This window comes from Harpia harpyja, chromosome 1, assembly GCF_026419915.1.
Source record: "Harpia harpyja isolate bHarHar1 chromosome 1, bHarHar1 primary haplotype, whole genome shotgun sequence".
NCBI classification, from domain to species: Eukaryota; Metazoa; Chordata; class Aves; order Accipitriformes; family Accipitridae; genus Harpia; species Harpia harpyja.
Window position 1 is genome coordinate 84,136,975 of NC_068940.1, and position 25,287 is coordinate 84,162,261.

Here is a 25,287-nt window from a genome sequence, read left to right on the forward strand (position 1 = left end):
GCGGTGGGAGCGCAGGGGAGGAGAAGGAGGAGGCTGACTGTGGCAAGGGGTACCGGGCCGCTCTTGCGCTCCGGCTAAATGAGAATTTGTAGTGCAAAGGGCTAAAAGCATTGTCTTATTTCAAGTGAAACTCCATGGTAAAGCTCTCCTCAGAAGTCCTGGTGTAAGTTAGTGTTATGGGGACTGCATTTATAGACCAAAAGGTAGCTCAAGATGCTGAGAGATTTCAGCATCTGGATATCTGATCTTAAGGATAGAATATCCTTACAATATCCTTAGACTTTTCATAAAACACACAAGAGCTAAGCTCCTGCATAAGCATTCTCAGAAAATGAGCAAAAAGCCAGCCAAAGTGAACCTGGCTATTAAATAAGTACCTAGTAAGCTGCTCTGCACAGATGCTCCTAGCTATATCTCTGCACAAGCAATCCCCTCTCTAGTCTCTGCATCCTGAGTACTATTAGGTGCCTGCCTGTGAATAAAAATGGAAAGCTCATTTTATGGTGGCACTGACAAAGTGGAAATAGATACAAATGCTAGGGAAAAGTTTCCTTTCATGGCTATCCTAAAGCATGACTCCAAGTCATTCAAAGTACCACTTGTATTAGAGTGGTTACTGGAAAGCAAACTGCATGGCAGTCCTGCAGACTATTACATCTAGGTGATGCCACTGCATGCTGACAGCTTTGAACTGGTATTTATCCAAAGTGCTATGCAAGAAGTGCGAGACTTAAGGTAGGAAACACCACAGGAATCAGGAGTTGATTCAAAATGAGATAATTTCTCTTGGCACATGCAGAATGGGGATGATCTCGCTGACAAAAATTTAAAGCTGTGCATATTTGGCTAGCTCCAAGTATTTAGAAGAGTGTCAATATTCTTTAACTATTGCAGGAGCTGGGTGAGAAAGAGTAATACTTCTGTAGTAGCTGAAGTGTGACAGGGTATTTTCCAGAGGTGAAATACACTCTGGTGACTCTGTCTTAGCCTGTCTGTGTTTTAGTCCTTCTCCATTCTGGGCAGAGTCTGTGTGTGGTTGTTGACAAAGGACGTGAAGGAATGGTAGATTGCATTTTCTGGAGAAAAAAAATCTATTGCATCATTGACAAGATTGCCTGACAGTGCTTTAATCTTGAGAACATTTTCACCACAGTTTATACAGGGAGAAGTCTGTGGTCAGGGCAGTTCGTCTGCTTCTGCAACTGCTCTTTAGAAGAGGAGCTCTGAGAACAACTTGCCAAATGGTTGGAATAGTGGTGCAGTCTTCCAGTAACACACAGGCCTACATGTAATCATACTAACACTTAGTCTCACTCTGAACTTGTTGAGTAAGCTAAGTGTAACTATTACTGTCAGCAAGATGACTCTAGCATGCCCTTGGGTGACTCAGAAATGATGCTGCGTGGGGGAAGTGGTGTAGAAGGGTGGAAACCATTCCCTGTAATTTAAACAAGTGCAAATGGTCTTGGTTCAGCTGGGTTGAAACATTGAGACAGTGGCTGGGTTTCCGGGATGGCACTGGAGGGTGTTCAGCAGAGGGTTACCAAGGTCCTGCAGGGCTTACAGCACATGGTTCCTGAGGAGAGACAGGGAGGAACTGGGCTTGTTTAGTTTGGTGAAGAGCAGACTAAGGGGTGATGTGGTAGCAACACTCAAACACTTGAAGGTACAAAGGTGAGGAAACCCAACTCTTATTGGTAGTGCCATGGAGTGTAAGAACAGTCAGGGATCACAGATTGCAGCTCGAAGGTTTATACTGGATATTAGGAAAAAATTCTTCACTGTGAGGATAGTGAAAATACAGAGAGATTGTGGAATCATCGAAATTTTCATAATTTTGCTATACAGAGTGGTGGCTGACTTCACAGAATCACTGAATAGTTGAGGTTGGAGGGGGACTCTGGAGATCTAGTCCACCTCCTCCACTCCCCTGGCCCGAAGCAGTGTTAACAGAACAGGTTCCTCATGTCATTGTCCTGTTGGGTTTTGAATATCTCTGACGACTGAGACTCCACAACCTCTCTAGGCAACTTATTCCAGTATTTGATCACTGTCACAGGAAACAATTTTTTTTTCTTTTTTCCTTTTTTCTTATGTTTAAATGGAATTTCCTATATTTCAGTTTGTGCCCATTGCTCGTTGTCCTTTCTTTGGGCTCCACAGATGAGAGTCTGGCTCCATCTTCTCCACTCCCCTCCTCCCTCAGGTATTTATATGCATTGTTAAGAGCCTCCCTGAGCCTTCTTATCTCCAGGCTGAATAGTCTCAGCTCTCTCGGCCTCTCCTTGTAGGAGAAATGCTCCAGTCCCTTAATCATCTTCATGGTGACCTGCACTGAAGTAACTTCAGTACATCCATGTCTTGCTTGTACTGAACCCAGAACTGAACACAGCACTGCAGATGGGTCTCAGAGGGGCTGAGAAAAGGGAAAGGATCACCAGTCTCAACCAGCTGGCCATCTTCTGCCTAATGCAGCCTAGGACTTGATCTGGTATTGGTAGGGGTCTTGCTTTGGGTGGGACAGTGGACACAGAATTTAACTGCATTAACGTTTTTGGCCGTGAAGATGTGTGAGATGCCAACAAGAAGACTCTTGCTCAAAATTCCAAACCCCAGCAATCTGTGAAAAGGAATATTAAAAAACGCGCACTACAAAGAACCATGTATGAACTTGGAAAAATTATGAAATAATTTGAAAATTCGTTTTGAAATGCAATCAAATCTAGCTTGATTTTGAAAATTGTAACATAAGAAACTGCAGTGTTGGCTCCTAAATAGGACGGAGTTGATTTGGGAACGGAAGTGATAAGTGCCCTCTCTTCATATGGTGAGCGGGAGTTGCAGATGCACCTGGCAGGGAATGCTCGTTCCTTGTGGGCTAAGGCCATCTGAGAACTGGGACATCAGACAACTTATTTGGTTTACTGTCATTTAATAAGCTCCTTTATCCAAAGGAATATGATAGAAAGAGATCAGATAAGCAGACAACTGCTGTATTCCCTGCTGAATGAATGTAAAGTAAAGGACCAGCTGTTCTTAGCAAGTAACATTGTTAAAGTCAAACAAATTTCTTACTTGGCCGGGATTTATCACACAAGTTCTTCTGATTCAAAGAAGTGGCTTTCCTACTACTTGAAATACTTGAATTCCTCTGGAGGATTGTCATCAGTGCCAAGTTATGGGAAGCTGAGGAAAAGGAATACAGTGAAAAAACCCAGAGGCTCAAGATTGTTTGAGAGGGCTGTTCAATCCAGTCCAACACATGTAAGAAACAAAATTATGTACTACTTCTCTTGAATTATGAGAAATCAATAGAACCACATGACTTCCAAATAATTTTTTAACAGTGATACTTTTAGACACTGTTGAAAGTACAAATAAAGACCACATGACTGCTTCAGTTAAAGTTCAATTAAATGAGTTGAAAACCAACTCAAAATAGAGAAGAATAGCAGTATTTTATTTTCTCGTTCCTTGTAAAAGAAATTACATTCTGGATTTCAAGTGTATAATTTATAGACAAGTACATAAAGCACTTCCACTCCTAGTTTGTCGAACTAACACCTTTCACAAAATTCCTTTCTGATAATGCATGTCGTTTCTTGGAAGCAACATAGAAGAATTTGCTTGATATCTAAGAACAAAATTTGATTGACTCAGGCATAGTGATATTCTTTGTGTATAATCACATACTCTTAAAGTAATGCTTGCCTTTCTCATTATGTTTGTCACTTTTACTTATATAACATTTAAATTGTACCGTTATCCCTTGAAGCAGTTATGATACTTCTCTGATTCTGGTGTTTTGATGATTTCATGATTTTACTGCACACATGTCACTGGAGTATAGAGCTTACTGCCTTAAAATACTTATAATAATGAAACCAGTGATAATAAAAATAACAGTAATTTATATACAGATTAACAAAAAAGCTGCAGCACTTCACGACTGTAAAATGCAAAGGATACAGGGGAAGGAATGGACTCACCGGGGAAGGGTTACTGAGCAAAGACAGAATATTGGGCATGCAGGTAGGCATTTGACCTGCCCCAGTTCAAGAGGTTTTTTACATTTTTGCCTCTTTTTTTTTTTTTCTTTTTCTACCGGAAACCATTTTGCTTAAGTCTGATTATATAGTAGCAAATAGCGGTGGTATATTTTCTGCTGCAGTGTATATGGGTATTCATTACCTCTAATTGTTAAAAAAGATAATTTTTTACAATATTTCTACAAGAGTCATTTGAAATTAAGATGCTTTGGAACATACCTTGGGAAAAATATTTACTGTGGTTTATTGCCTGTAGCTATGGCTCTTTGACAGATTTTGTGGTTTAGGAATGGCATTCTAATGTCATATTTTCCACTGAGGACTTATGAAGGCATGTGGCAAGACCACAGAATTGTCAAAGTGTTGCAGGATCCATCCCACAACCATGTCCTTTCCCAGGCCTTCTGCCTTGGGAATTTCTCAGAAAACCTTTCTGCTTCTGATACCATATTTTAAAATCCTTACAATTTGTAAGGAATTTTTTGACACTATACCTTGCATTTACTTTGTGATTTTTTTGCCTATTACCATAGTGCCTACAAACCATAGCCCATAGTGTTAGGCGCTATGCAAACACAAACCACAAATACTGACACTTTCTCTGCAGGCTGTAATGTAGGTTTCACATTTGAAACAATAGGAGAGGTGTGATGCAAGCGCCTAGGGAAGAAGCAGAGCTGAACACTGCTTTAGGAACATAATGAGACGGTGATGGTTAGGATGTCAGGCTGTGGTGATAACTCGCCAGCGTGGTGATAGCAGTTCCAACTGCTGGATGCCATTGTAATAACAACAGCTTCCTAATTTTAAAGAGGGATTTGAAGGAAGGCAAGGAATTAGCTTTGTCAGAACTTAAAAGTCATTTCTTGGTTGCCGAGATGTCTTTGAGAAGTGAGCAGATGTGAGAAATTCTTAAAATGCTGTGTTAAGGGTACTGAGGTACTTAAAAACCCCTGAGTTGATCAGACAGTTGTTATAAATTTGATACAATCTAAATAAATGTGGCACAGAACCTGCCAATACATTTGGAATTACTTAAATATTTTAATAATTATTAACAATTTAAATAATAGCATAATTTAAATAAAGAAATAAATGCTTCAAAGTTGTCTACCATCAGATTTGGGGCAAATTTTTTTACATGGAACTACTACATTAATGCATTTATTATGGTTGACTGGTAAGGGAATTTTGTTGCTTACATGCAAAGACTGACAACACAATTACACATATGTCTTCGATATGGAAATAATTGTGCTAATTAGAGCTTGTTAAGTTGGGTATTTTGCCAGATTTGGAATTATTTTTCAACAATTGAAGTGCTAATAGTGGTATTTTATACCAAGTTCTTAGAGCAAGAGTATTTTTAAATCTGGACAGTTTTATTACTTACAAAAGAAAAGATCTTTAGTCCAAAACTACATACTGGAATTCTAGTTTAAGATTCTGACTTGCTATCCATGCTATCCATGGTTGAAATTAAAATGTTCCTGTCACCCAGAAGTGCAAGTTATACTGTGTGACTAACTACACACTACAAACAACAGTAGGTAGCTGAAGTTAATTGTCAGGAATAATCCAAGAGCTGAGATCTTTGTTCAGACTCTTTTCTGCTGCCTGGGACACTGGTCTACTCTAGAAGCAGAGCAGGGACTCAAGGAAGAACTGGAGCAGGAAATGGGGCAGGACTGGAATAGAGACAGGGAGCTCAGGCAGAGCAAGAACAGCAGGCTCTAGCATGCTGCAGGCTCCGGAGAAAAACTGTAAGCTTCCATCTAACAGCCATCCAGTCAGAAATGAGCTTTGCAGGAGACACAAAACCTGGGGTGAGCGGTTGATACAGCAGATAGTTGTGCTACCATTCAGAGTCACTTCAGCAGGCTGGAGAAACAGACCAACAGGAACCTCATGAAGTTCAACAAAAAGTCCTGCACCTAGGAAGAAATAAACCCATACACTAGTGCAGGCTGGTGGCCAACCAGCTGGAAAGCAGCTTGGCAGAAAGGGCCTTGGAGGTCCTGGTGGACACCAACTGAACATGAGCACCCTTGCAACAAAGGCAGCCAACAATCTCCTGGGCTGCAGTAAGCAGAGCATTGCCAGCGGGTCGAGGGAAGTTACCCTTCTCCTCTACTTGGCACTCCACATCTAGAGTGCTGTGTACAGTTCTGGGCTCCCTGGTATGAGCGAGACATGGACATACTTGAATGAGTCCAGCAAACAGTAACAAAGATGATTAAAGGATTGGAGCATTTGACATAACAGAAGATGGACTGTTTAGCTAGGAGAAGTGGAGGCATGGGGACATCTTATCTATGTGTATAAATACCTGACGGAAGGGAGTAAAGAAGAGCCAGACTTTTCTCAGTGACAGGACAAGAGGCAATGGGCACAAATTGAAATACAGGAAATTCCATTTCAACATAAGAAAAATAATCCTGATTGGCTGCAATTGAGAAGGTGCATTGATTGTGAAAAGACTGAAAACAAACTCCACAGCGATACGTGACCCTAATGACTATGGGTGGTTTCAGGAACTGGACTCGAGAGTGCACTAGCTTGAATATGGACATTGGATGATGGGCACAAGAGTTTGATAAGAACTTTAAATCCATATCATAGCAAGTGTACTCAGAAATCTCCTTTCAGGTCATTTTTTTGTTTGGTTATTGCCCTTACTTGAAGTCTAGAGTAGAAGTCTGGTTTTCTGCTATTTTGCTACTCTCTTTGGCACACTTGTTTTACTAGCGTTGTTGACCTAAGGTGACTTACCATTAATGGCCCTCTGAGAACTCTGCCTCTGCCAATTCTACTTGAGATCTCAGTGAAAATGGAGGCAGGGAGAGTGCAGTGAAAGCAAAGAAAGACAGACATTGACATGGATTTAATCATTGTAGGCTACCAAATGAAAGCTTGGCAATACCTTTACAAAGAGATGAGAGTCAAGCCAGAAGATCTTTAAACTGCTTAGATAGTAGAAAAAATTGCATATGTCTTGTCTTCTATTTTCAGAAACAATATCAGAAGATGAAGCAGTGTAGAGAAACTCATTCTGAGCATTCATAAAGAGCAGCAAAGCTAAGGAAACAAGTGTTTCTTAAAATGATTTATTATTATAGTTCCCTGATTGTCAATATGGATCTGTAAGAATCCTGGCTTTGGCATAAACTACAATGTGATTTTTTTTTTTCCCCTTCCTAATCTGCATCAGCTGACAACATTGCCTTGACTTCCTTAGTCAACAGTTCATGGAAAAAATAGACTTCAAAGACAGGATGTATGCTCCTGAATGTTATTAGGAGATCTCCAAGAGGTTGAGTGTTGTTATTTATCCTTTGCTCTCACTTGAGAGATCCCTTATGTTTACAAGCACTTTCTTCTTATTGCCTAAAACAACTGTCTGGAGCTTTGTGAATTCCATTCTGCAGGGCATCTATCTAACTTTTAGTTGTTGTGGTGCTTTGCATGCCTAAGACACCTAAGTGGGCTGATATGCTTAAGGATGCCTTAGCATCTTTGAGGAACTTGCCTAAATGACTGCTACAGAAGTATTTAATGAATATTCTTTAATAAACTGGTTTGGTAAACCATAAACCTCTTATCTTTGTCTGTAAGAAGATACTTGTTTTGATTGACTCATGACTAAATGGTTCCCAGTTCTACCGACTGCCTCCTCCTGTAAATTTAGAGCTTTCAGCAAAACAGAAATCCTAGCAGTCCATCCTAATGTACACTCCCAAAACACAACTTAGAATGGAAACTTAGAACAAAGTACTTTCAAAAACTGTAATTTAGTATTCTTTATGTTTTATAGTCTGGAGTGTTACTTAACTTTTTGGACTCACAAGGACTATTTTATGTTGACAGAAATTGGAAATCTCGATTTTCTTCACTTATCCTACTATCTTGTTTAAAAATAACTCAAAATATGTGTTTCTATGCTATCTAGAAGTCACTGGTATAAAAATAGTTGAAGGGATTGATTATAGTTCAGTAAAGGTGCTGGCAAAGTCATAAAAATAAATTATAGAATATTGTCCAATTTTGGTTTTATTCATACTGAGCTCTGCCCTACTATGACTGCTTTGGTGCTGAAGAGAAAAACCCAAATGCTGCCTTTGTATGTTTTTGCACTGTTAATTTCCATAAAACATACATAGCTATTTGTAATTCTAGAAAAAATGACAGGTTAGTCTTTTTTATAATGCTTTTGAATGGAAGAGAGGTGCAACACATTTAACAGATCAGTAGAGCAAAGTAAAATGGTGAAGAAATAAATTCTTTTGGTAATACATTAATTTCAAATACAAGTTTACACAGAATGTTCAGATACTGCAAGGATTTTCATAAATGAGTCAAATACTGTAGCATTACTAAATATATATACATACAATTATAATGAAGGAAAAGGATAGAAATTATATAAGAGAAAAAGAAATACTGTTTCCTTATACAAGTCTTTCTTCCTGCTCTAAATTTAGTTATAGAGTCAGAAATATTAAATGAAACTCTGAAGCTGTTTGGTATAGAGTAGTGCATGTGATTTAGAATAAATGAGACTCCACTGGAGCAGAGAAAGAAGTTGGCTTGTGTTTAAAATTAAATCAGTAATTTGAAAATGATTGGTAAGGATGGCTAATTCTACTGTTGTGGACTTGACATCTGCTTGACACCTGCTTGACACTAGTGTTGTGTTATGTTACTTTTGCTGGAATTGTTCCTTATTTAGCATCACAACAGAACATGGATTAGCCCTACAGAGTATCCTCTGTGGAAATTCTTCAGTAAATTATGGGACAATTTCATTCATGTGCAAGATACTGGAATATTCCATACTGAAAGAGCTTGCAGCTGTGATCCTTTAAATTTTGTATAAAAATGCTCTTAGTTTTACTTTTACCCTTGAATAGCAGCACTTTATAGTGTAATCCACAGGAGGAATGTTAATCTATATGCTACCAAGCCCTTTCTTCTGCTAGAAAAGCTTTAGAGATTTGATGGTATGGGCAAATGGCAAAGCTCTACCATGAAATAACATCTCCCTTTAATGTCATGTTGGCCACCTCTATCTTCATTCAAAAATCCTGAACATTTTAGTGGCTGTTGCTGCCACAACAGTGTTGAAACAGTGTATGTATGCTTGTATGTGTATTTACATATGCAGCCACATACATGCACTCCTCCTCCCCCCAGTCTATCCAGCTATGTCTGAAACACATAAAGTTATATTTTGACTCAGTGAAAAACACAACAACTGCTTCCTGTATATTTTCTCTCCTCATCCCATCTGTTGCCTTTTCCACATGTGACAACCTTTTCTCTTCAGAAGAACATACTTTGGAAACTGAATTACTCTACTTCTGGAAAAGAGCTTCTACTACACTCCCCTCCCCCATCCCCTTCTTGGCCACCTTCTGTGGCCAAAAGAGTAAAACTTCAGTAGAAGATGTTGTGTTTTTTTCTTTTTTGTTAAGACTGAAAATAAACTGGAAAAGCCATTTCCATTGTCCTAATTCATCTGTTTTGTTTTATCTGGAGAAACTGAAACTTGGATGTGAGTGACTTCATTTTGGGGTTCTATAGCAAGTTGTTTTTTCTGCACCTCCTGTACTATTACTAAATTAGCTACAGGGCCAGAACATGCTCACATCCCGATACAGCCCTAAGACTCTTCAGTCTGCAGCAGCCAAGCTTTCAGTTAGAGTGATTTAAAAAGTCAGTGGTCCCTCCTTCCCAGAAGTTGACTGTGATGGGACATGCTCCTTTTCTTGAGAGGGCCTTCTTCTGATGGAACAGAAGGGCTGTGTCACTATTTCACCAACCCATTTCGCAATGAAATAGCTTATAGTTTTTGTAGGGTGAAAGCTTGATCAAAAGATCATTGAGGTCAAGGGCAGATATTCGTCCACTGACTTCAGCAGACTTTGTATCTGGTCCTTTGTAAGAAGCTCTTACACCAAAAGCTCCAAAGTGAAGGTCAGCATCCGACTTGATGCTTGCTTTCCTCTGAAGCTGAACTCTAGAGAAGAATGTAGCTGTGATGTCCGTGCCTAGCTGACAGTCCCCGGAGGCACCTGAGATATAAGGCTGGGGTTTTTTGGCTCCTTGTGTAGTTTGTGGTTTATGTTAAGCTGCAGTATCTCACATCTGCTGTGCACTAAGAACGGGCACATGTAAAGTTACCATAACTCAGTTATGTTCAATAAGTTGTTAAGCTGCTGTCAAATTTTAACAAGACTCTAAGTCTGAGCATTAATACAACTATCACTCCTAGCAACAAATGGGAATTAAAATGTTGTATCAATTATGGTTTTTATAGCAGGAGTAAATCTTTTTTAATTACAGAAATGGGTTAAGTCATGTCCAACAAGAATAAAACCACAGTGAAAACATCTATTTCTTTATAAACCAACAGGGTGATGTGAAATAGTATTAAACACTTATTTAAAATGCATTCCTGAAGTAATAAACGGTTAGAATTAAGGAATGAAATCTCTGTAATTAAATACTTCATAATGGAGACCTAAACTTACCATGAAGGAGGCAGCAAGGTGAAATAAGCAGTAAAGCAAACTAATATTTTCACTGGGGTTACTTAATTTTATTTTTTATTCATTGATTATTTCTACAATAGCTGTCTACTTCAAAAATCTACTATAAAGAGAAGTCCACCAAGTTATCATGGGGGCTGAAAAGAAAGGTGCCAGTGTCTGAGTCAGCATATTCTGCTCATCAGAACTTTTGACAAATCCTGGAGTATTAAAGTGATTATTAACACGGGGGAGAAATTTCAGAATGATATCTTCCATGATGCTCACTTTGTTTATCCAGACAAGATGTACAGCAGCATAAACCCTAACACAACAATGCTTCCCAACTACTTCAGAATACCAGTTCTCTCAGCTGAAAAGTGTCCCCCCAGCCAGCACACTGCCTGCGGTGGTTAGTGTCCTGAGGGAGCATTCTCAGAGGAGCCACTGCATGGTTGGTGGGAGAGCCAAGGTGGACTGGAGGAAAGCATCCTGGTGTAGAACTCTGATGACTTCCTTCTCATCTGCTTTTGACAGGTTGTTGAGTGACTTTGGAAAAGTTTCTTCAGTGCTCTGTGTCTCTGTTTCCCCCTGCTTAATATAAGGATGCTCACCCTGATGTCTATGAAAATATTTTGAGATCGTTAAGGACAAATAGTAGAGCAGAGCAAGGGTAGCAGCAATTGCTATACTTACTAGGCTTGGGATGTGCTAAACTGTAAGCCTGAGACTTTATTAATTGTGTAGCACCAAAGTACAAATGCCTCTGTTACTTGTATGTACTCTTTCTACAGGTCTACAGGTTGGCACACTTCTCTACCACATATTCCTTCATCTTACCCAGTCTCACAGAGAAGCAGTATCCCTGCCCAGGGTGTTCTGGGTTCTTAACTGATTTCAATTCATTTGAACACTTTGTGGCAGCCAGAGAGTAGTGATGCTGCTTCCTGTCTGTGTAACATTTTGTTTAATGAATGAAGAGTTAAGGCCTTAATAAATGAGCAGGCACATTCTAGGTCCTGATCCCAGTTGGTCTCAGCATGTGATATATACTTGTAAATGTCTCTCTTTTGTGGCGGTACAAATTAAAATAATGTTCAGCTCTCTTGCATGTACTTTTTTTCTGATTTATTAGAATGCAAAATAGCTTCACTTGGAAGCAGATTTTCTGTTATGTCTCCTGAGGATAGTGGATGACTTGGGTGGTGGCTGTGAGAAAAGACTGTTAGGGCTTAGTAGTTTCTGATGCTTTTTCACTATGCAGCATGTGTTAGAACAGCCCGAAGTCAGTACCATTCATTGGGTGGAAATAACAGGGTGGATGGTGATAGCCATTCCTCCTCTTGGCCTTTCCCTGTGTCCCTCTGCTGAGACTAGAGGAAGCAAGGGGAGAGAGGTGACTGCCAGCTCCGTGCCTTTTTGAGGCTCCTCAATGCTGAAGACCGTTAAAGGGTACTTGAGGAATCAACAAATGTAATAATTTTGCTCATTTTCTTTGGAATAGTAAATGCTTTGGTTGTGAATAAACACTTTACTATATGTCTGTATATGGTGAAGTCTTCTCCAGTTGCATTTTAAGTGCTGTTGCTGTATAAACTTTACATTAATATAGTAGTAATAATACTTTATTAAAACATTATGTGTGCTTTTCAGTGACACCAAGCAGCCTTTATCATGAAATAGGATTCTGTTGTGCATTAACGTAGAACAAATGGGAATTCTAATAGTACTGAAAAAGCAGCTAACTATCAGAAGAAAACAAGTGTTTAGTGGGAGGCATTGATCTATGGAGAGAAAACAAGTAAACCCTAGCTCTGAAGTCAGCATATCTAGAGACAGCTTTATAAATTTGTATTCAATCACAGTACCTCAGGAGGGCTGTGAATCAACAGCAGTGAACCTTTCTGTAACTGAATTTAGGATAGAATGAGTTTGGGTGTTTTCTTGTCTGACCTTTTTCTTGGTTTTTTTTTTTTTTTTTTTTGTTCTCGTCTTAGGCTTTGAAAATGTTGATACTGAAAAGTTGTATTTGTATCATCTTGCACATTCTCTTGCTCTGGATATACTTTCAGTTTTTTGTTTTGGGGTTTTTTTTGTTTGTTACATCGCTCTTTATGTATTGATTTAGAAAGAAATAAAATAAAAAATAAATAAAGAAAAGCAATAAGAAAAAAGTTTGACCAAAAGGTGGCAGTGAAGACACGTAAAACACACCATCCTACCTTTGAATACTAAACAGTTTAAAAGAAAAATCTAATTCACCTAAGCTTTAAGAGCATTATTGTTAAAAAAGTTACCAGTTAGGCTGCATGTTAATGTAAAAACTCCAAAAGGAGTTTGACTTACTGAAGTAATGTATTGCTCGATAAAAGCCTGCTATTGACTCTTGTGCGAGCTGTGTGTAAGACAGGAAAAGAATGGCTTTGCCTTGATCTAGTCTCCTGCTGCTCAGAGAAGAGATCACAGAAGGTTCGGATGGCTCTTCCTATTGAGATAGGAACACCCAAGGCACTGCTCATCCATCATTCCCAGTGCACACTCTACATGTCTAAGCAGCCTTTCTCTTGCTTGTCCGATTCTAGTTCTGTTTGAGAGTCACTGGTGAAGCAAAGGGGTAAGCCAACATTTGAGCTCTTCGGACCATGGTGAAATCTTTGTCTGCTGTGTTCTGTCAGCTGTAGTTTGTAAGGATGTTTGGTTCACTGTTATGGGTGTGGGCACATGATCTATGGCCTTTTGTCAGCTGTGCCTGCTAAATGTTTATCCAGTTAAGTAACACATATAACAATGCACTCTTTCTCCAGCAACTGATTTTGTCTTAAAAATGTACTTTCCTTTATTATCCTTATTAATTATGACTATAGCTAAATACTCTAGCTGTGCTTTATAGAAAATACTAATTAAAAAGATAGCTTCTTCCTCAAGTAGTTATACCCCAGGGCTTAGTTTCCTTTTTCATTCTTAAATTGTTCCTCACTTGCACAGAAGCATAAAATTTGAAGTAGTCACACATACACATATTTTTCAACGTCATTGCTGAAACACTCAGATTTAGTTTCTGGGTTTAGCCCATTGGTAAGGTCAAATTCCTGTAAATGTCTTCTGATGGCTCTGTGTATTTTTCAATGCATTTTTCTCCTGAATGTTAGTAAAATATATTATGGAAACTATGGGGAATATATATCATGAAACTTAGCTTCATTTATCTGTATGGCTGCTTTTTACAACTTGTAATCCATGGATGACTGTTGATCTATAAGACATCAAAAACTTGTCTTGGAAAAAATTAGTAAAAAACCAGCTACAATGTCCTTGGAATATAAACAAGGAAGTAAGCAAATAAAATAGTGGGCAATAAGAGTAAAAAAATGAATATTCAAAATTTAGCCTGATTTTTATTTGGTTGGAAATGACAAGGTATTGTAAGAATCCTGTACAAGACAGTCTTTAAGTTTGTTTTTTTTAAAGCTGTAAATGGTCCTCCATATGAAAAGAGGTTAAATAACACTGTTAGCCAGTATCCTACTGAATGTGTGATCCAGCCAGTTTAAAAAACTGACAGCCTGTCCTCTGCGAAGTTGCTCCGCTGTGTGATAGATTTCTTTGCAAGGAAACTTTCATGCCATGCAGCCCAGATTTCCTTGGCATCACATGATGCTCATCAGGTCCCAATTTGAAAACAAGGTACAAAATCCTCAAAAGTTATTTAATATAGTTTATGCTAACCACTACTTTGTAAGCCTGTAATAAGCTGGAAGTTAAACCTACAAATGCTGCAGTGTTGTAAGATGCTGTATTCTTAGAAGCCTTTACTGGCCAATGGATGATTTGTGTAGGTTAATCCCATTAAATTTCAAAACAAATTAGCTTGACATTGAGGATGGGAAAATCAATCCCTACTCTACTGAGAGCAATCCTTTAATTTCACACTGGGAATTGGAGAATGCTTTACCTGTTTTCCCAGCTTTCAGTACATTTGTTTAAGAATTTTTTTTTTTCTCACTATGATTTGAGTCAACCAGGGGAAGCCATTGACAGGAGATACACTAAATGTGTTTACTTGAACCACATCTTTTTCTGAATGCATACAATTTCTGATTTTATTAAATGAAGATGCTGTAGAGCTTCTGTGGTTTGGGTTTCTTGTTGTTCCGAAGACTCACAGATACAGATTTCTTAGATTAGCTCAGTTTGGAATGACTGTACAGTTTTGATAGCAATTGCAAATGCTTAGATAACATGTCCTAATTAAATTCTTTGCTAACTATTGATGAACGCTGAGCAGATGAAATGAAATCAAGAAGATGAAGAAATCAGAAATGTATAGTTAAATACTTGCAGAGACCCACACATGGAAATTGCTGTTTCTGTTGAGTTCATGTTGAGTGAGGCACCTTTTGAGCTATATACTTTTAACTCTTTTCTTTTGTGTTAATCAGTCAGAGTAAAGGTGCCAGATAAAAGCTTTAACTAGTTACCTGGGAGTGTTGGGGTGGCTATGGGAGAAACTCCCAGCTGGTTCATAGTCAGTAGAGCTGCTTCCCCATTGGAATGGGTGCTGGAAATGCCTGGAGGTGGACTTACCTGTGAGATGGCTGTAGCCTCTTTCATTAGCTCTGCTTGTGTCAATGTGGTGCTCCCTCTGTGCTGTGTGGCAGGGCAAAAATTGCGGCACTGTTGATCTGGCCCCCTGAGATGGGACTTTCTATTGTGGTTCTCCTGCAACTGCAGAGTTCTATAGCCAGACGTGGCTCTAAGGAAACCTATGCCCCTCTCAACAGCATTAATTTCACTCTTTCCCATGTACTGCTATCACCACTGCTGGATGTATAAAGCTCTTGAGGTGGAGGAAGTATGTGCTGGGAGCATGTCAAGTTGAGGCTTGGAAGGAGACAAAGTGGTTGGTTTTCCCCACCATGAGGAAACACAGTGCTGAAATGAGCTCAGATTTCTCTGTGGAATTAAGGAAATGCCACATGTACCTGACAGCATCCTTGCAGCAAATGGGACTCATGCCTAGAGGAGAATAAACCCCTTTTTGTTTGTTTGCTGATTGGGTGGAATCTTCCTGTGTTACCTGATCAAGACAGTGGGACATACTTTGACTTCCGGTTCCTTTTCTGCCTTCTAAAAATGTAACCTACTTAAAGCATATATAGAAGGCTTTGGTAAGCATTGGAAAATATATCTGTGTGCTGGGAACTAACAAAAAAAAGAAAGACAAAATACTGTGGTTTGGATAATACACAAAATACCATGTTCTGAAATTTATCCGAAGTTCAAGAAGTGTTTTTAAAAAGTCTTTCCTTTTCTGTGTTACAATTAGTGGTGTGGGGACCTGCTGCCTGCTGGAAGGTAGGCTGCAGATGATAAGCAGTATTTCTGAAAAATATCCTTTATAGTTATAACAGTAAAATGATTATTTGTAAACAATAAAACCACCATCTTCTTTCCCAGCTGCCAAAGAATAGTGGGATGTAGTATCTGTGAATTTTTTTCCAGAAATCTTAAGCAGTCCTTCAATTAGAAAAAAAGAAGAAGGATTTGGCTGCATTGCTATTATTCCACATAAACTTGAAGTAATTCCTTCATTTAAAGTTTTTGGATGAGGTCACTGGTGATCTGAAATTCTTCTCTTAGTGTGTATAGTGGATAAAGAAGTCCAGTCAATTGGAAAGAAATTTATGTGGATGAAAACAGATACATTTTTCACATTTGAATAGAGAGGGAAGGACTTTTTGTTGTAGTGAAAAAAATAAATTAAACCAGGAAAATTCATATAGACTGTTTCAGGAAAAGGAGAGCAATCTGATATTTTTAGAGCTACTTCAAAGACAATTTACATATGTAAGTTTAAATGTAAAAAAGGCACCGGTCCTTAAATTTTAGTGAATTTCTTTGGGAACTGGGTACCCAACTACATATTGCACTTAATTTTACTTGTGAGGCACACCCCTTTTAGTTCCAAACATGTCAAAATTACTAATCTAAATAAGGTTCTTTAAATCCTATGTGGGTGTCCTGATTTTCAAAATGTTATGGAATATAGAAGGTTCCATTAACACTAGAGTAACACCGCACTTTATGCTAAGAGTTTGGTTGTCATTTCAGATATGGCTTTCCTTAGAATACTTAAAACTTGTGCTGAGGACAAAATTTTCCCTACTGCCATATACACAGTATCAGCATCAGTAACACCAAGAATCAGCACTGGCTGCTGCTGTGCTTAGCTGATGAATTCCACTTGGCCAGCGTGCCTGGATTTCCCCTCCGTGATAGCTGCAGTGCTGAGGGTTGGCTAGATGCATGCCTGGATGTAGCTGTAATAAGGAGCTTGACTATGCTGTAAATTGTGCCTAGGACTGGGAACTTGAAAGGGCAGAGAATCTGCAAACTAAATGTAGCTTTTATGAAGTAGCTGGAGCCCAGTCAGGGGGTGGTAATGCTATCAGTGTCTGTTAAAACTTCAAACTGGGACATAGAGAATCTCTGGGTAATGGTTGATTTGAATAAATCTTTGGATAATATATTTTGTCTCTGCCCATAACTCCTGTTATGCAAAGGACTGATAACTTAGCTTGTCCTGTTGTGTACAAAACACATCTCTTTTCAGGTCATCCTCCTTAGTTCATGCTGTTTATTTCCCTCTCAAGGTATACAGCGAATGTTTTCTACTTTCCCCTGCAGACAGAAAAATATCTTCAATTAGGTATTTATCTAAAGCTGTTATCAGCTTTAGCTGTGTTTGTTACATAATAAAACATACCCATGCAGTAAACCCAAGCAGGCCTGCCCTGCAGCCCTATCTAGTAACAGCAAGAGACGCACATAAAACTCACAGTATGTTCACGTTAGTTTCACAGTGACTTTTATACATTATCACAGGACAAAAATAAAATTAGCAGCCAATAATGTTGTAACCAAGAAAACAGCATACAGGGGGGATAAAGAAAGAACAATTTATAGCTGCCAATTACAAACATTTAATGATAAGAAGGTACTTTTATGCAGAGCTTATCTTAGCTGGATCCCTCCTTGCCAACAGGAGCATCTAATTTTTTTTTGAAAATGTTCCAATTTTATTAAAATTTAATGCTGATTTAAACAATTACAAAGCACTTTTGTCCAATTTTTTATGTTCATTCCTATACCCTTGATATAAGACTTCATGTTGAGAGCCTAAAGCAGGCTTCACCTTTCTTCCTATTGAAAACTTTCTGCTTCTTACACCATGGGAGGTGATGGTAAAGAACAAAATAAAAAGAACATACAACTTCTAAATGGGAAGTGATGTGTTCTTTTCAAATGCATATTGCTCAAAATATAAACCAAGCTCTTGTTAGTTGTTAGACTAATATAAACCAAGCTCTTTTTAGTTTTCAGATGGTGTCATTGATTTGTATATCTGAAATCTGCAAGACTGTTGACATCTGCTGTTTGAGACTGAAACACACTGAACACTACTAATTGTTCATTGCACTAAGGAGCCTTTTATGCAATTAGGCCACATTTTTTGGTGAGGAAATCAATTTTAAATTAAAGGACTGCACTAGGGAAAGGTGTAGTTAAAAGGTTCTACCTAAAAGGAAATTGGAAAACTGTGAGTATTGTAATGCTTTATCATGCAGCAGTCCTGTAGAGCTTTTATTTCTGCAATGAGCTTTGGTACCTCAAGAAGAGCTTTCTGCAGAAAATGGTAATTCACTTTTAGAAGTTTAGTTACATTATTTTGGAATTGGAACATTGATGTTCTGGTGATAAGACAGCATTTGGAGACCATACAGTATGCATGAATGACAGCAAGAAGTAGACACAGGACATCTGAGCAGTGATACTTGAAGAATCTCATTTGACGCACTCACATATTATTTAATGGCAGAAAATTTTTTTTTCTAGTGAAGAACAAGTGTATTTTTTGCCAGGAGAGTAAATGCAATTGGTACAAAGAACACCCTTTATGACATCCTGAGGCCACAGTGACTCTTTGCATCTTTTATTTGCCTCTTTATTCTTATGCTGCCCAAGCAGGCAAACCAACTCAGACAAGACAGAGCCACCACTGGGCTACTGCACTTTGTACAAACTAGAACAACCTGAACTTCAATTCTTCTACACCTCTTCTACCCAATGCTGAGTCTCCTTTTCACCCATATTCAGTGTTACCTTGGTTCCAGGTGGACCTGAGATGCCTCTGCTTCTTTGTCAGGTGAAGGTGTGAAACTGGGCTAAGTATTTAGTTTGTAAGCTCATTAGTCAATCCTCCATAGCTACCTTCTGTTTGAAGATCTCCAATGATCTTCTTTTCAATTACTATCATTACTTAATCTAGATTTGTTTGACTATGTTAACTGATGAGTTCACACTGATACAGTAAGACTCTTATATTTAGGCCGAACTGCTGGAATCCTCCCCTGTGGTCATGGACGGATGGACTGCTGATGCACAGACATATCAGTGCCCAATAGTCATAAGACAATCCCCTCACAAGGTCAGAGATACTGACCTTTCCAGGAATAGAAAATCTCAGTCACATGTTATCTACTTGATCTTCTTCTGAGTGAAGAAAATATATTGATGATGTGAAAAGGTAGGAATGCATCCTTTCAGGACATGTTTTTCAAAGCGTTGGTGGGTTTGGGTCAGAACTAGTTATGTATGTACAAGAAACTTGGGTACTACATAAATGCAGGTATATCTGTGCATATGCAAGCATGAGACATTTAAGTTTCATGTGTCCTTTAAATTTCCCAAGTATGGCAATCAGTAAGTATTAATGAAAGCTTTTTGCTCCACCTAAACTAAATAGAGAAAACACTCATCTCCTAGGCAAAGAAGAGGCCTTATTTTAATTTGTCTCATTGATGGTATTTTCAATCAATAATGGACATTTCCTGAGATAAAATGAAAATAAAGACACTATAAAAACACCTCAGTATCTCAGTTCAGTATCTTCTTCTTTAACTGGTCCACCAAGGGACCTTTTATTAGAAATTATTATAGTACTGATTTCAGTGAAGCATTCATATGGTATTATCTTCATATTTAACATGCCTTTTATAGCTAAACCTAGTTTAAATGTAATTTCATACACTAAGTCTCATAAGAAGAGTTGCAAAGGGATGCTAAAGGTATTATTGTGTGAACTTGGTACGGTCTTTTCAGGCTACTAGATGCTTTTCTTGCAGACAGATTATTTCTGCACAATTTTGCTTGAGGAACTACACAGAAAGTTGAGTCTTACCGTAAGAATTCAGCAAGTTGCTGATATGTGCCTGAAATGTAATAGACTGGTTATAGTAAATAAAAGAAATACCACTACTGAATAGGTGCTATCCTTATTAGAGTGTAGAAGGCAATGTACCAAATTCCTATATAAATGCCATCATTGCACCTGCCCTGTGTCTTTTCTGTCTTAATTTCCCCACATTCCTTTTCCCACAATAAGTTTCTTCTATCCTTTCTTTGGTGCATGGAAATGTAGGAATGTCTTTTCCTGAACAAGGGTGCTCTCTTGCCCATTGGTCCTGTCAGGAACTTTCATCTGCTTGAGTCCTTGAGCTGTACAAACTCAAGCTTGTGCTAAAAGACATACATTATATTTTCTTGTGCTACTCTAGCTGTGTGCTAAGGGGATTCATTTCAAGGCAATATATATGATTCTGTCTCACTCTTCTCTGTGGCTTGCAAAATGGGAGGGCAGTTTTAATTTGCTCTGGATGGGTTGGTAGGGAGGGCTATTGATTCAGTTTCTTATATGTGCTCTGGATTTCTTTCCTCCCTGAACTAATGTGAGCACAGCTTGGGTTGCACAGGTCTCTCTGTAGAGAAACATTGACTGAGACCTTCCATATGTGAGTGTTGGTCTCAACCTCATAATGACATTAACTGATGAAAATGTTTGTGAACTTCAGGGCTAGGCCTTATCTGCGTGCTGGATCACCTGTCTCTGTGGTGTTTTGAACCTGGTCCCCTTGACGAAACCCATAGAAAGATATGGTGACTCCTATCTAGGGCCATCTTTAGTACAACCATAGCAAGCGTGGCCTAAAATGGGACCAGTTTCAACACTTGAATGCAAAACCAACACAGAAAGGTCAGGAGATGCCTGATAACTTGCTTAGTTGAACTGAGACTAAGCATGATAGGATGCCTCATTCTACCATTGCTGACTGGTATGTCTGGCAGGGGGTTAGGACTAAACACTAAAGTAGTTTGTGTAAATCATTTAATATCAGAGAAACCTAGGCATTCTATAAGACAGTTTCAAGCCCAAGTGCATTTAATTTAAAGCTCTGTTATTTTATTAGTGAAGCAGATAACTTTCAGCAGCTTGCTTATGTGTCTACACTTAGCAGTTGTCTTTCCTGATCAATTAGAACTTCCAGAATGGAAATTCTGGTTGTTAGCTCGCCTAATCCTGATTCAAGACTGCAAATATTTTTGCTCATAGCATTTTACTTTTCCAGTAGAATATGCACTGACCTGCAAGAATTGAAATTCCAGGAAAAGATATTGGAGACCACAAAAGCCTTGATCTTAGAGCTACATCCCCTCAAAGCCTTCACATAAACTAGGATATATGTAGACTGTGATTATTTAAAATAGGAAATTACACTTTCCGGTTTTCACAATTGATTCTTTAGAGGTATATTTTTATTTACTCATGCACTAGCTCAACCGAATAAATTCTGAATAAAACAGAAGTACAATCAGGTTAAATACAGACATATTGATGTTCCATAATAGATGGTCCCAATGCAAAAAATTTCACAATGTGTTTGCTGAGTCTGTGCTGAAGGGTAGCTTTTGTTAAACAAGGTAAGTGTATCTCCAAACACACGTTTATTCGTAGGCCAGTGTTCACATTTCTGGCAGTCTACTCATGGTTTATTGTGCACAGAAGCCAGAAAAGAGAGTAGAAAAAAGAGCAAGAGGTTGCTTGCCTGCAATGTACTTGGAATGCAAGCAGAGTAAGTTTTGTTCCTAACAAGAGAGCAAATCTGTGTCTGTATGATTGGTTTGCTGTCTGTGTTTTGGGACTGTATGTCATGACTGAGAAAGTGGTTTAGTAGCTGAGGTTGTGAGGCAGACTTCCTACTTTCAGGTTCTGCTGGTACATGGATGATTACGAAAGACAAAGGGGGATCAGAATTACCCTATGCAAAAGGCTTAATAGACAATCTTGCAGCAATAAACCCAGCAACCAGAACGTGGCCCAGCTGAAGGGGACTTTGGAGGTAGGATTGCTCCCTTTGAATACATGGGCTAGAAAGAATGATGACGATGCTTCAGAGGCAAGAACTGAAGGGAAGAGATAATAAAGATAAGTGGATGCAGATTCCACAGGATAAAAATTATCCCTAAATGGCAGCCTTGAAGGAGACATTTGGATATGAAATGTCATCTCTGAGAGCTGACTTCAATACCTGAGGAACAGGGATGCAGATGGGTGGCAGTGCTGATATTTGGAAAAAGATATGAAAAACATGACGGAGAGAAGGCTGTACAGAAAATTTTGTACTTGCGGACAAATCATGAAAACAGGGTGTATGAGGCAGCCCTCAGTGAATACTGGAAGAGCATGACTGAATACAAGATACAGGGAGACACTGACTTATGAAGAAGTAGAGCTGCTACAGTATCTTGTTTAGAACAGCTGAGCTTAGGGTCCAGGGAAGACTATTCAGTAGGAGGGTTAGGATGTACAAAGGGTGGGAGGCAGCCACAAAGTTTGAGTACTCTATTACAGAGTAGGACATCTATATTTCCTATGTGTCATTAGTCTCCATAGAACAATAGGAACACACCAGAAATCATAAGCTTAGCCAAACTGTTGTATAATTTATACTTTTTATGAGGTGCAACATAGGAAGACTAGTAAAGTTAAGAAAGTGTTAAAGCATTTGTCTTGTGCCTTCTGTGGAAGAAAGAATATGTTAAAATTGCAATATAAAAGTCTTCTTAAACTGGAAATGGAGAGAGAAAAGAGGGAGTCATGATTCCAGGAAGTGCTCTGAATATCAAAGGCAAACCCTGAATATTTCATTTGCTTTGAAAGGACACTGATCAAGCTTTGAATGTTTCATTTGCATTAAAAAAGGACAGGAATACACAGTCTAAGAGAAATCATCCAGGATTGGAGGGAATCACCCAGCAGATGGAGTAATTTGATGAATTCTGCACCCTTAGCTTTTGCAACAAGATTTTTTGGGTGATTATTATTTATTGAGCACCTAGGGAGAAACCACTTAGCTGTTAAAATTTAGGTATGCATTTTTAAATGTATTTACTATTTGCAATCCAGTTTACAAGTTTGTAATTAATTGTGTGAACTTTATCTTCTTAAACTAGCTTTTATTGTGCTTTAACCTTTAATTAACCTTTTTATTGTGCTTTAACTCCTTACAGGGGGAGTCAGGGTGAAGCTGAGAATTTGGGGATTTATAATCTCTTTGAAAGTAAAAAGAATCTGTATGAAGCAGCTTTCTTGGGACAATCTGCACACAAAGTCATGTTTTTAAGAAACATGGGTGCTTTTCTGGTAAGCTGCAAGAGCTAGTATGCAGGCTATTAAATACGGAAGTCAGTCCAGTGAACAACTGTCCTAAAGTCAGCAGGCCATGGAGATACCTCACCACTAAATGTGTGGAATGGAGCAAGTTCCTTCAAGACTTTTTAATCTGGTCTATTTGGCCTTAGGATCAATTGGATTGGAGTCAAGTCAAGCTACAGTATCTAACTTGTCTCTTATCCTCAAATAAGACTGGGTGTTTGGCCTGTCACCATGGAGTCAAGGAGTTCAGTTTGACAGTAGCTTTCAACTTTTATTTTGTAACTCTCCCCACCAAACCAAAAGCCTTTAATTCAGTCCCTTTGCAACCATAGAACATAAACTTTGTGCAGTCTTTGAATTATTTGTGGAGGTCCCCATGGATTCAAAACATTTATCATTACTTTATAGATAGGCACAGATTTTGTGAATCTTCTGTTGTGAACCTGGCATTTTTAAAGAAGAAAAATGTTAAAATTAAATTAAGGAAGGATGATATTGGTGAAAACACCAATGTTGAGTGAGTGCTAATACAAGAAATCAACGTGTTGGCTAGACTTAACCATTGCACATGCCTGTCCTCCACAGACAAAGACATTTTGGTAAGCAAAACCCAGAATTTACTACAGAGTTGGAACGATTAAGAAAGTTGAAGAACCTTCATTACAGAAGTTTGGAAGGTACCTGTGAATGGCACAAATTACTGCTCAATTTACTTGATCTATTGTGACACAAAGGTTCTTGCCAGAGCCCTTGGCTTGTAAGATGAAAAAAATTCAAACCTCTTATTACTCTAATTAGACACGTAAATCAGGTCAGATTTATTCAGTCTTGGCAAGAGGCAGACAACTCATAAATATAATTGTAATTGTGCTTGAAGGAATGCTTGGTAGTGTTGCTGCTGGACACTGAGAAAAGATAGGGTTGCTTGGGATTTTTTTTCCTAACCCTTGAAGGAAGGGGATTCAATGCCCCCTTTAAGAATCAGACTAAATTGTTATATACTAACCCCTCATTAAGGCAAATAATAGGTAATTAGATTTCAGAATCTTTCTCATTAAAGAGGGACAATCCTTCCTACTCTTCCAGATCCTGCTGGCAGTGCTAGTAAGGACAACCCAGGGCAATATGGCTGCTGTGTTCTATAAGCTATAACACGCATGCAAGAAATGAGCAAAAAGTTTTATGCAGAGGATGTGCTGGTTCTAAAACCCATGAAGACTTGTTTCCAAATTATGAGAATGCATTGAGAATTGTGTACATAATATTTGTGCAAATGTTGCAGAAAATTCTTTGCTATGGGATAGATTAAATACAAATTCAAGATTTAGCAAATGACATTGAAATATCTAGGGTATTAATGCCAGGAAATGTAAATAGCTAAATCAATGCCATTATTACACCAAGGACTAACTGAGAATTGGTTAAATGAAAGTCTTTCCTCTCAGACTATCTGAGAAAAGAAAGACGGAAATTATTATTTCTACTGAGATTAAGTAGGGGCTCAGGGAGATTCCTACCTCAACGCTATTTTCAGAAAATCAGGGATACCCTTGAAAATGGGAACTGCCTTCTTACGCTTATCTGCTTGTCTGACAGTATTTGGCTTCTAAAGCTGTAGTAGTATCATATTTATAACAAAGCAGGCCATGCAATGTCTACTTTCTATCACAAATGCAATGCCTATATGCTTGAGTCCAATTATTTATACTGTGGTTCTGGACTTTGAATGTTAGTTAATCTGCAGTATTCATTGCATCTGTCAGATAAAGACCAGATTAGTGTATCATCAACATCAGTTTAGCCTTCAGCCCATGTGGAGAAAGTTTCAAGTTAAAAATTGAAGGGAAATGTTGAGAAAAGACTGGCTGCCACACATGTATATGTACACCTCCAGAAATATCTCTTGGTTAGTAACTGAGGCCTGGATTCCACCTGTTTTGAGCTGCCAAGAAGTCTAGCATGTACTGAAATAAGGCAATATATTTAGATATATCACTTACTTACATCAGAATAAAGCCCCAAAATATTTATGCCATTGAAATACCCAAATCCTCTCCATACTGAAAGTGATACTATATATACAGAGACTGCCAACTACACAGTGTTAGTTTCCACTGACACGTCAAAGTTCACACAGACAAGTATTATAAAAATA